This window comes from Otolemur garnettii, unplaced genomic scaffold (assembly GCF_000181295.1).
Source record: "Otolemur garnettii isolate 467f Iridium unplaced genomic scaffold, OtoGar3 scaffold00219, whole genome shotgun sequence".
NCBI classification, from domain to species: domain Eukaryota; kingdom Metazoa; phylum Chordata; class Mammalia; order Primates; family Galagidae; genus Otolemur; species Otolemur garnettii.
The window spans coordinates 115,200-126,236 of NW_003852614.1; the positions used below are offsets into that span (position 1 = coordinate 115,200).

Genomic DNA, 11,037 nt, shown 5'->3' on the forward strand with positions numbered 1-11,037 from the left:
TGTGGTGGGCGCCTGTGGTCCCAGCTACTTGGGAGGCTGAGGCAGGAGACTCGCTTGAGCCCAGGAGTTGGAGGTTGCTGTGAGCTGTGATGATGCCACGGCACTCTACCCAGGGGAACAGCTTGAGGTTCTGTCTCAAAAAAAAAAAAAAAAAAATTGTATTCTGAGCAATCTTTCCATTGTGAGGCAAGATTGGGGCACAGAGAATTCAGACAAGAGAGGCTGTCGCAGTGTACAGACACAGTTGCGTGAGGAATTTCTGCCATTCTCAGTGCAGTGGAGTAAAGCTTGTTCCTCTCCTGCTGCGTCATGCAGGTTGAATTGACCAAAGCAATGGTGATGGAGAAGCCTAGTCCCCTGCTGGTTGGGTGGGAGATTGTGAGGCAGTATTATACACTGCTGAACCAGGCCCCAGACATGCTACATAGATTTTATGGAAAGAACTTGTCCTATGTCCATGAGGGATTGGATTCAAATGAAAACCCAGCACATGCAGTCTGTGGGCAGAAAGAAATCCATAGGAAAGTGATGTCACAAAAACTTACCAACTGCCACACCAAGATTTGACGTATTAATGTTCATGCCACTTTGAATGATGATGTGGTGGTCCAAGTGATGGGGCTGCTCTCTAATAACAACCAGGCTTTGAGGAGATTCATGCAGACATTTGTCCTTGCTCTTGAGGGCTCTGTTGCAAATAAGTACTATATTCACAATGATATCCTTAGATACCAAGATGAGGTCAGTCATGGCTTTGTCATTGAGCCTCAGGAGGAATCTGAGGAAGAAGTAGAGGAACCTGAAGAAAGACAGCAGACACCTGAGGTGGTTCCTGATGATTCTGGAACTTTCTATGATTAGACTATTGTCAGTGATGACATGGAAGAACATTTAGAGGAGCGAGTTGTTGAACCAGAGTCTGATCCTGAACCAGAACCAGAGCAAGAACCTGAATCTGAGATCCAAGAGGAAAAGTCTGAGCCAGTGTTAGAAGAAACTGCTCCTGAGGATACTCAGAAGAGTTCTTCCCCAGCACCTGCAGACACAGCTCAGACAGTCCAGGAAGACTTGAGGATCTTTTCTTGGGCATCTGTAACCATTAAGAACCTTCTACTCAGTGGAGCTGTTCCAGTTTTTAGAATACCACCTCATGTTGTTAAAGTACCAGCTTCACAGCCTCATCCAGAGTCTAAGCTGAAACTCAGATTCCACCACAGAGATCTCAAAGAGATTAAAGAGTGCGAGAACAACAGATAAATATTCCTCTCCAGAGGGGCCCCAGACCAATTCATGAGGCTGGTGAACAAGGTGATATTGAACCCCGAAGAATTGTTAGACACCCGGACAGTCACCAACTACTAACTGGCAATCTGCCTCATGGGGTGGACAAATCAGAGCTTAAATATTTCTTTCAAAATTATGAGAATGTGGTGGAACTGTGCATCAAGAGTGGTGGGAAATCACCCAATTTTGGTTTCGTTGTGTTTGATGATTCTAAGCCTGTTCAAAAGGTCCTTAGCAACAGGCCCATCATGTTCAGTGGTGAGGTCCACCTGAATGTGGAAGAGAGACTCGAGCTGCCAGGGAAGGGGACCATTGAGATAACTGCCTTCAGGGACCTGGAGGCCCTTGAGGTAAGCTGGGTGGTAGAATGAGAGGCCCTCCCCGTGGAGGCATGGTGCAGAAACCAGGATTTGGAGTGGGAAAGGGGACTGCTCCGAGGCAGTGAATTGTTCCTCACTGATCTTCACATAGCAGTTCACACCCTAACTCCTGCAGAATGGTGAATTTCTTCAATTAGCCTTTGCTATCTTGAGAGTATGATCCTAGTCTGTTATAAACTGCTTACGTTTGTACCATTTCACTTCTTTTTCTTCTTCTTTTTTTTTAGAGATAGAGTCTCACTTTGTCGCCCTTGGTAGAGTGCTATGGCATCACAGCTCACAGCAACCTCCAGCTCTTGGGTTTAGGCAATTCTCTTGCCTGAACTGCCCGAGTAGTTGAGACCACAGGCACCCACCACAACGCCTGGCTACCATTTCACTTCTTGTGTTAATGATGTGTGCTCCTTCCCTATCCCTTCTCTCTCCTGACCTTGAGTCCTTCACTTCCAATTTTGAGGAATAGTATTTTAGGAGTAATGATTTTTTTTTTTTTTTTGGAGACAGAGTCACACTATGTCACCCTGGGTAGAGTGCTGTGGTGTCACAGCTCACGGCAACCTCCAACTCTTGGCCTTAAGCAATTCTCTTGCCTCAGCCTCCTAAGTAGCTGGGACTACAGATGCCCCCCCACAATGCTGGGCTATTTTTTGGTTTAGTTGTCATTGTTGTTTGTTGTTTGGCAGTCCCAGGCTGGATTGGAACCCACCAGTTCCAGTTTATGTGGCTGGTACCCTAGCCACTGAGCTATAGGCTCCAAGCTAGTAACAATGATTATTATTATTATTATTATTTTATTGAGAGAGTCTCCCTTTGTCATACTCCATAGAGTGCTGTGGCATCACAGCTCTCACAGCAACCTCCAACTCCTGGGCTTAGGTGATTCTCTTGCCTCAGCCTCCCAAGTAGCTGGGACTACATGTGCCCTACACTGCCTGGCTAATGGAGGCATCTTAGTCACTGTCACAACAGAGATGATGGATTGGAGAAAAAAACTGTTTTATTGACATGGACTCTTCAAGCTAAATGGAAGATATCCCTGTCCTCTGACTTCCTTAGCTCCCTTCCTATCACAAAAACGCGTTCTTCTGCCAATGCTGCCTCCTGTGGAATATCTGCAGGCTCTTCTCCATGGTGGCCAACTTGGAGTTCCACACCTGCTGCACTCACTCAATTACAATTCAAGCCAGTAATGAATTTTTAAAGAAGAAAAACAGACTGAATTTCCTTACTTTGCATACACAGACTGGATTTTTTTTTAACAGCCATTTCCCCAAGGGATGTGTCTCGCTTTTTACTAACATTTGATATGTTTCCTTCATTGGAATATTTCTTACTTATTTTCTACATGTTTCAAAAGCCTGTGAGAAATACAGGATTTGATAAACATTTTAAAGGCAGGAAAAGCCCAATATGTTTCTTCTACTATGAGAGTCATAACTACCTTCTGGTGTGGAAAAATTGCCATTGAAAAATTTGACAGTTTTGATTCTCATTGGTGTGGTTAAAAACTGAATAAAAGGTGTTAATAGAGGGCAGTGCCTGTGGCTCAAAGGAGTAGGGTGCCGGCCTCATATGCCAGAGGTGGCGGGTTCAAACCCAGCCCCAGCTAAAAAATGCAAAAAAAAAAAAAGTATTAAAAATAATAATAATAATATAAAATTTTTTTAAAAGTATTAATAGAGAGGCTGTTGCAGTGGGCCACGATGCTGACTTGAGCCACAGGAGGAAAGCTAGAGAGGAGGGAACCTATTTAAGAACATCCTTGGGTGCTCGCTTCAGCAGCACAAATACTAAAATTGGAACGATACAGAGAAGATTAGCATGGCCCCTGCACAAAGATTACATGCAAATTTGTGAAGCATTCCATATTTAAAAAAAAAAAAAAGAACATCCTTGGTACATATATTTCTGAGTGCTTGTGCTGGAAAGGTTGCTGAATCATAGCAAATGCACCTGGTGCCTAGATACTTCCCAATTACTCTCCAAAAAGGCTGTTCCAATTTGTATAGATGTTCTTTAGAGCACCCCAACTGTTTTTCACTCTGTCAGTCTTCCTATAATGCTATTGTGTATAAACTGCTCTGTGAAGAAACACTGTATTCTCTGATGTGGATGATGAAACTCAAAAGCTTCACGTTAATCTTGTGACTTCCCTTGTACAAAGCATGGGTTCCCTCTGCCTTCTCTTCTACTATGCCCAAACTCCTCAATAGATTGAAAGATGTGTCTGTCTTTCTTGTTATTCGTCCTAGACTACACATCTAGTTCTGTAAGAAACGTTGCCTCCCTGTATTGTTTTCTAAATCAACTTAATTTTGATTCTGCACCCCATCTCAACAGGGTGTGGGAAATTCTACCTGAGTCATTCTCGAAGTTCCTGCCTCCTTGATGTCAAGACAAGGTCTTGGGACCTTTCACAGTACCAGACATCTGGGGGATGGGAGGGGATCTTATCTGCTGTTTGTCGTTTGTAAGTTTCCACTAAGCCATTCATTGTCCCCTGTTCATTGCTGCTTCTGTGGGAGCTGAGGAAATTGGTCAGGCAGCTGGGCAGCCTGTTGTTTCAGGTGCATCTCCCTCACACACAGTGGGGGCGGGAGGGGTGGGGGCACTCCTCTATTGGGGAATTATCACCTCTTCAGAGTGCTACTGGGAAGCAGGGCCCAGGAAACCACCATTATCTCTCTTCTCCCTCTCCTTTCTCTAGCCAGGTTATATACCTCCCCTGAGGCAATCAAGCACAGAACTGGCTTCATTTTGGTAGGGCATGGGGAGAAGGGGGAAAATACTAGGAGAGAAAACACAGGCTTCAGCCTGTGGTACCTAAAAGGATATGCTTATTGGCTATGGAATGGGATAATTAAATCTGATACAATATTAGAATAAAGCAATATTGGTGCTTACATATTTAAATGCTTAATTTGAAAATGCTAACATTCAGGCAGTGCCTGTGGCTCAGGGAGTAGGGTGCCCGCCCCATATACCAAGGGTGGTGGATTCAAACCCCAGCCCTGGCCAAACTGCAAGAAAAAAATAGCCAGGTGTTGTGGCAGGCGCCTGCCTCAGCCTCCCGAGTAGTCCCAGTTACTCGGGAGGCTGAGGCAAGAGAATCACCTAAGCCCAAGAGCTGGAGGTTGCTGTGAGCTGTGACTCTACAGTATTTTACCGAGGGAAACAAAGTGAGACTCTGTCTCTAAAAAAGAAAAAAAAATGCTAACATTCAGTCTAACTTTATTTTTTTAATTTATATTTATTTATTTATTTATTTTTGTAGAGACAGAGTCTGACTTTATTGCCCTCTGTAGAGTGCTGTACCATCACAGCTCACAGCAACCTCCAACTCCTAGGCTTAGGCAATTCTCTTACCTCAGCCTCTGGAGTAGCTGGGACTACAGGTGCCCACCATAACACCTGGCTATTTTTTTGTTGCAGTTTGGCCCGGGCCGGGTTCAAACCTGACACCCTTGGTATATGGGGCCACTGCCCTACTCACTGAGCCATAGGCACTGTCCTCAGTCTAACTTTAAAATGCATAAATGGGTCTATAGCCCCACATCCTGTATTTACTGGCTATTTCCAGGTGACATTGTCACTTTTCCCCCTAGAAGGGAGATCCTTATCTTCCTAGGCCTGGGTGGTGGGTAAAATAATTCCCCCACTACAAAAGATGTCCACATCCTAACCCAGAACTTGTAAAAATGTTCCATTACATGTCAAAGGGAAGAGCAGAAATTAAGGTTACCAATCAACTGACTTTTTTAATGGGGAGAGTCTCCTGGATTATCCAAGTAGGCCCAATGTAATAACAGGGTCCTTCTCTTTTTTTTTTTTTTTCTTTCAGACAGAGTTGGGACTACAGGCACCTTCTACAATGCCCAGCTATTTTTAGAGACGAGGTCTTGCTCTTGCTCAGGTTGGTCTCGAACCTGTGAATTCAGGCAATCCACCAGCCTCGCCTCCCAACTGCTGAGATTATATGTGTGAACCACCACACCAGGCCCACAGGGTCCTTCTAAGTGGAAGATGGAGGCAGAGTAAACGAACCAGAGATATGGCAGTGGGAGGACTTGGCCTAATGTTGCTAGGTTTGAAGATGGAGGAAGGGGCTGTGGGCCAAGGAATGTGGGTGACATCCAGAAGTTGAAAAAGGCAAGAAAACAGACCCTTCCCTAGAGCCACCAGAAGGAACATGATCCTGCCAACACATTGATTTTAGTCCAGCAAGACTCATCTCACACTTCTGACCTAGATAGAACTGTAAGATAATAAATCTTTATTGTTTAAAGCCCCTAAGTTTATTGTAACTTAGCAGTAGGAAAGAAATATGACCTATGCAGGAAAATAATGCTTTTTAATTTCCTGTCATTATTTCCAGCATAACTATTTCCATTCCAGGGCTGGAAGGTAGCCCTGAGCACTTTGGGTATCATGTGTGTTCCCATGCCATGGGTGGTAGAGGATGGGGTTAGAACAGATGGCCCACCTCTTCATTCCACGGACCATAGGATCAATGGTAAGACAGGGTTTATTCACAGAAACAAAACTTATAACTTACAAAAATAACCAAAGCTCCTGGCAGAGAGAACCCAGGGGGGAACAAGCTCTCCTCTTCCCTCTTTGAGGTCTGTCCTGGGGCTCTCTGCTCAGGGGGTTATATAGTTGCAGGGTGTTGTTTTGGCAGAACTCAATGTTGACTTTTAGGGTATAGGTCTTGTCAGTTAAAGCCAGTTATCCAACCAGCAGCAAGGTGCCAGAACTCTCAGTCCCTGGAAACTCACATGAGGAGACAGCAAGGAGCCATCCATGAAATTGACTATCCAGAAGTGCACGGGGAGGAGACAGCAAGGCTCCAGTGTTTCCTGCGGGTGTCCAGCCCTTCCAGCAAGCTGGTTTCTTCAGCCACCACAGCATCAAGACCGCCAGGACTAAGGCAGCAGGTTGTGGCACCACCTGTCCTGCATCAGTCTGTTGTTGGCCACATGGGCTCTTAGAAATCCAGGTCTTCTCCTTGCCCTCCAAGCCATCTAAAAATGAAGTCTTCCCACATCAGAAAGTCTCAAAGCTGCAGATGCTGGTGTGGAGCTGGAGAGAAAAGAACACTTTTACACTGCTGGTGGGACTACAAACTAATACCATCTTTTTGGAAGAAAGTATGGAGAATCCTCAAAGAACTCAAACTAGACCTCCCATTTGATCCTGAAATCCTGTTATTAGGCATCTACCCAGAAGAAAAAAAAATCCTTTTATCATAAGGACATTTGCACTAGACTGTTTATCGCAGCTCAATTTACAATCACCAAAATGTGGAAACAACCTAAATGCCCACTAACCCAGGAATGGGTTAACAAACTGTGGTTTGCCCTCAGTGCCGTGGCATTGCAGCTCATGGCAGCCTCAAACTCTTGGGCTTGGGTGATTCTCTTGCCTCAGCCTCTCAGGTGACTGGAGCTGCAGGCACCAGCAGTGGAGCCTGGCTATTTTTTTTGTTGCAGTTGTCACTGTTATTTAGCAGGGCCAGGCCAGATTCGAACCCACCAGCCTCAATGTATGTGGCCAGCGCCCTGCCCACTAAGCGACAGGTGCTGCCATTATTGCAAAATTTCGTATTTCACTAATACATCTTTATTATAATTAATATTTAGTTTTATTATAATTAATATTTAGTTTTAAATGGATATTTGAATAATTATAGTCTCCCAAAATAAGTCCTGTAAAAAAATTACTAAAATACATAATACTTATTTTCCAGTGATTTCACAATTTTATCTTTCTCTTTTTTGACTCGTCTATATGACGTTAACTTGAGAGAAGCTCCCAACAAAATCTGAAAAGAGAAAAATCTGATAGCAAAATTTTTTATTGTTTCACCCACTTAATAAATATACACCAAGCCCCTGTGAGACAGGCACTGTGCTAAACACGAGTCCTCCTTTGCTCAAGAGCCTGCCATTAGGATATAACCTTAAAACGCTAATAATATTCTATACATATTTCTTTAAATTACACTTAATTTATATATAAACATGTGTATTTATGTGTAGACAGTTTTTTAATTGTTTTATGCCTTCTACCTTGTTCTGGAGACAAATTTTAAGAACTATATAGAGTACTAGTGGATAAAATAAAAAGAAAACCAACATGTTAAGCACATTCCAAAGTTATTAAAGCTCTAAAAGTAATAAAAAATATCTGGCGGTCGGTAACGAACGCCTGGACCAAGGGCTGCAGCGGTAGTGGCATGCGCAGAGCAGCCTGACGGGGTGTAGAGGCCCGGCTGGTGCGTGGCCGCAGACGGGCAGCCTGTGGTCAAGCCTCGCGTGCAGGCTCTGACCTGGCTGGGCAGTGAGCGGCCTGCGGCTGGCCAGTGGGGTCCCTCCCAGCCAGCTGACTGCAGTGCCCTCGATGCGGAGAAAAGTGGAGGCTGGGCCGGCCCCAGGGCCCTGGGCTGGGTAGGAGCCCACCTGGCTCGCTATCCCAAAAGGGTGGGTGCAGCAGCCGCGACAATGGACGCCTTCGAAAAGGAGAGTTTCGTGCTGTCCTTTTCCTCCACCTCTGATGCCAAATTTGATGCTGTGGTTGGATATTTAGAACACATCATCATGGATGACGAGTTCCAGTTGTTACAAAGAAATTTCATGGACAAGTATTACCAGGAATTTGAAGACACAGAAGAGAATAAACTCACCTATACATAAGGTGACCAGATTTTAACATTGGTAAAGCGGGACACCATTGGGGGGGGGGGATTCTTTTTTTTTTTTTGACCAATCTTAGTTTATTTATTTAAGCCATCTCCTGCCACAAGTAAAGGGATGGAAGACTGGTAATCATATGATAAAAGAAGGTGAGCTTAAGGTCCCCTACACTTTCTGTGGTCCACGTGCAGAGTAATGGTCCAGACTGATGCTGTGGTCCCCAATATCTGGGTAGTAATCTAGGTTCTCTTTATTCATCTTCATAACCAGATGGAAGTGGATTCACGTGAGGGTTGTGGAATAGTATGGTTACCATCTCCCCAGGGAAAGGGCTTGGTCCTGATACGAAGATGGGAGTAAGGGATGAACTCAGGTCTCTCATGTTCTCCGTGGCGGTATTTCAAGTAGACATTCAGCATACTCACTCCCACCCCGGGAAGGGCGACGAAGAAGGTGAAGGCCCTCAACATGCAAGCTGAGCCCTCCTCGCCGTGGGCACCACTCGACAGGGGCCGCCCCAGCTGTGGGCGGAACTGACCCAACAGTGCAGAAAGCCTGAACGCAGCCGCCGCCATTTTTGACCCGGACTACCTCCAAAAATTGGGACTTTTTTTAAAACGTCGCGGGGCGGGACAAATTGTTAAAAATCGGGACTGTCCCACCAAAAGCAGGATGTCTGGTCACCTTACCTATATACCTATTTTTAATGAATATATTTCTCTGGTAGGAAAGTGCATTGAAGAACAGTTGCTAGAGCAGATCCCTGGATTTAACATGGCAGCCTTCACAAACAATGTTACAGCACCATAAAGATGAAGTGGCTGGTGACATATTCGACATGCTGCTCACATTTATGGATTTTCTGGCTTTTAAAGAAATGTTCCTGGACTATAGAGCCGAAAAAGAAGGCTGGGGACTGGACTTAAGCAGTGGTTTAGTGGTGACTTCATTGTGCAAATCATCTTCTGTGCCAACTTCCCAGAACAATCTGCAGCATTAGGTCCCATATCCCGCCAATGAATGAGATCATTCCGGATTGTCACCAGCCCAAGAGGCCAATAGGCTCAACTAATACATCTGGGAAAGACTGACTCCATCCTGCAATCATGTTAAGTATTGATGGGTCAAAAACAAATTGACCTAGCCCTCCAGGACCTAGTTCTCCTGTAACAACTTCTCCTATTCATTAAACATAGTACTCCCTCTCTTCTTTCCTCCCCCTCAGTAAGATCCTTCACTCAGGTGCTTCTGAGTCAGTTTCCACTTGGGGGCCCCTTCCCCAACATACGTGTTGCTGTATCAACAGTGTGGAATAACCCCCCATCACAAACCCTATTTGTCTCAGCAGGCTTTGCATGAATTTTTTTTGTGCATTCACAGTTCTTTTTCACATGGGTCAGAGTTTCAGAATCAATGAAGTTTTTGAGTATTTATTTAGGGTAGGCATCCTCAAAGTATGGCCCGTGGGCCATATGCGGCCCACCTAACACATTTATCTGGCCCACGGGGTGTTTTTGCCACTGCTGCCTGTCCTGCTTAGCAGCCGACTCATCCAGGGGCCCGCAGTCCAGCCCTCCAACGGTCTGAGGGACAGTGAACTGGCCCCCTGTTTAAAAAGTTTGAGGACCCCTGATTTAGGGTGTTACTCAAACTAGCTGCCCATCTTGAGATTTCTGAATCTCCTTTGGTCACAGATTATCCTGGCTGTAAGAATTAACTAAAAGAGATGTCCCTTACCTAAAAGCTACCTGTGAAAATCAACTCCCTAGTCTTAATATTTGCAGTCCTTGCATCACTATGTCTTCTGCTGGTCCTGATGTAGTCCCACTGTTTCTAGAAGTCTCTTTTAAGCATTATTTTTTTTGAGACAGAGCCTCAAGCTGTCCCCCTGGGTAGAGTGCTGTGGCATCAAAGCTCACAGCAACCTCCAACTCCTGGGCTCAAGCGAGTCTCCTGCCTCAGCCTCCCAAGTAGCTGGGACCACAGGCACCCACCACAACGCCTGGCTATTTTTTGTTGTTGTTGCAGCCGTCATTGTTGTTTTGGTGGGCCCGGGCTGGATTCGAACCCACCACCTTAGTTGTATGTGGCTGGTGCCTTAGCCACTTGAGCCACAGGCGCTGAGCCTTAAGCATTATTTTTGAAAAAATATTTTTATAGATAAAATACTCAGGCTAACCTAGTGGACATGATCTTGGAACTTCCATGATTACCCACTTAAAGATCAAAATATTATATGCTGTGTGCTTAGTTGCTTGTACTATGTAGGCAAAAGTGCTTTCTATGTTGGCATTCTTTCTTATTTTACTGGGCACTGATGAATGTATGCTGTGTGCTAGAAATCGACTAAAAGGTATCTTGTTTTATAGCATGTTAAAAAATAAGAAAAATAAAAGTCATAAAAAAATCTATGTAGTATTTCACAGATATTATATTATATGAGTCCAGCAGTGTTTCTAATTACAAGCAACCAACCATTGGCTTTCTTGGTTCTTGGCTTTCAGAGTCAGACTGAGTTATACCAGCAGCTTTCCTGGTTCTCCAAACAGATCATAGGACTTCTTCGCCTCCATAACGAATGAGCCAATAGCTATCATAAATCTTTCTCCCTTTCTTAATATGTATATATATGCATGTGTGTGTGTGTGTGTGTACACAGCTGACTCAAACAACATGGA

The 11,037-nt window shown here is 44.6% G+C and overlaps 1 non-coding gene and 3 pseudogenes across 1 annotated transcript; 3 read left to right on the forward strand and 1 right to left on the reverse strand.

The window, feature by feature from the left end:
• Positions 1-333: 333 nt before the first annotated feature.
• LOC100959613 lies at positions 334-1,729 on the forward strand (annotated as a pseudogene).
• A 1,701-nt stretch (positions 1,730-3,430) lies between these two features.
• LOC111722156 lies at positions 3,431-3,537 on the forward strand. The gene has a single exon (XR_002771076.1). It is a non-coding gene; the product is annotated as a U6 spliceosomal RNA (small nuclear RNA).
• Positions 3,538-8,167: 4,630 nt separating this feature from the next.
• LOC100945738 lies at positions 8,168-9,359 on the forward strand (annotated as a pseudogene).
• LOC111722151 lies at positions 8,610-8,934 on the reverse strand (annotated as a pseudogene).
• Positions 9,360-11,037: the final 1,678 nt, after the last annotated feature.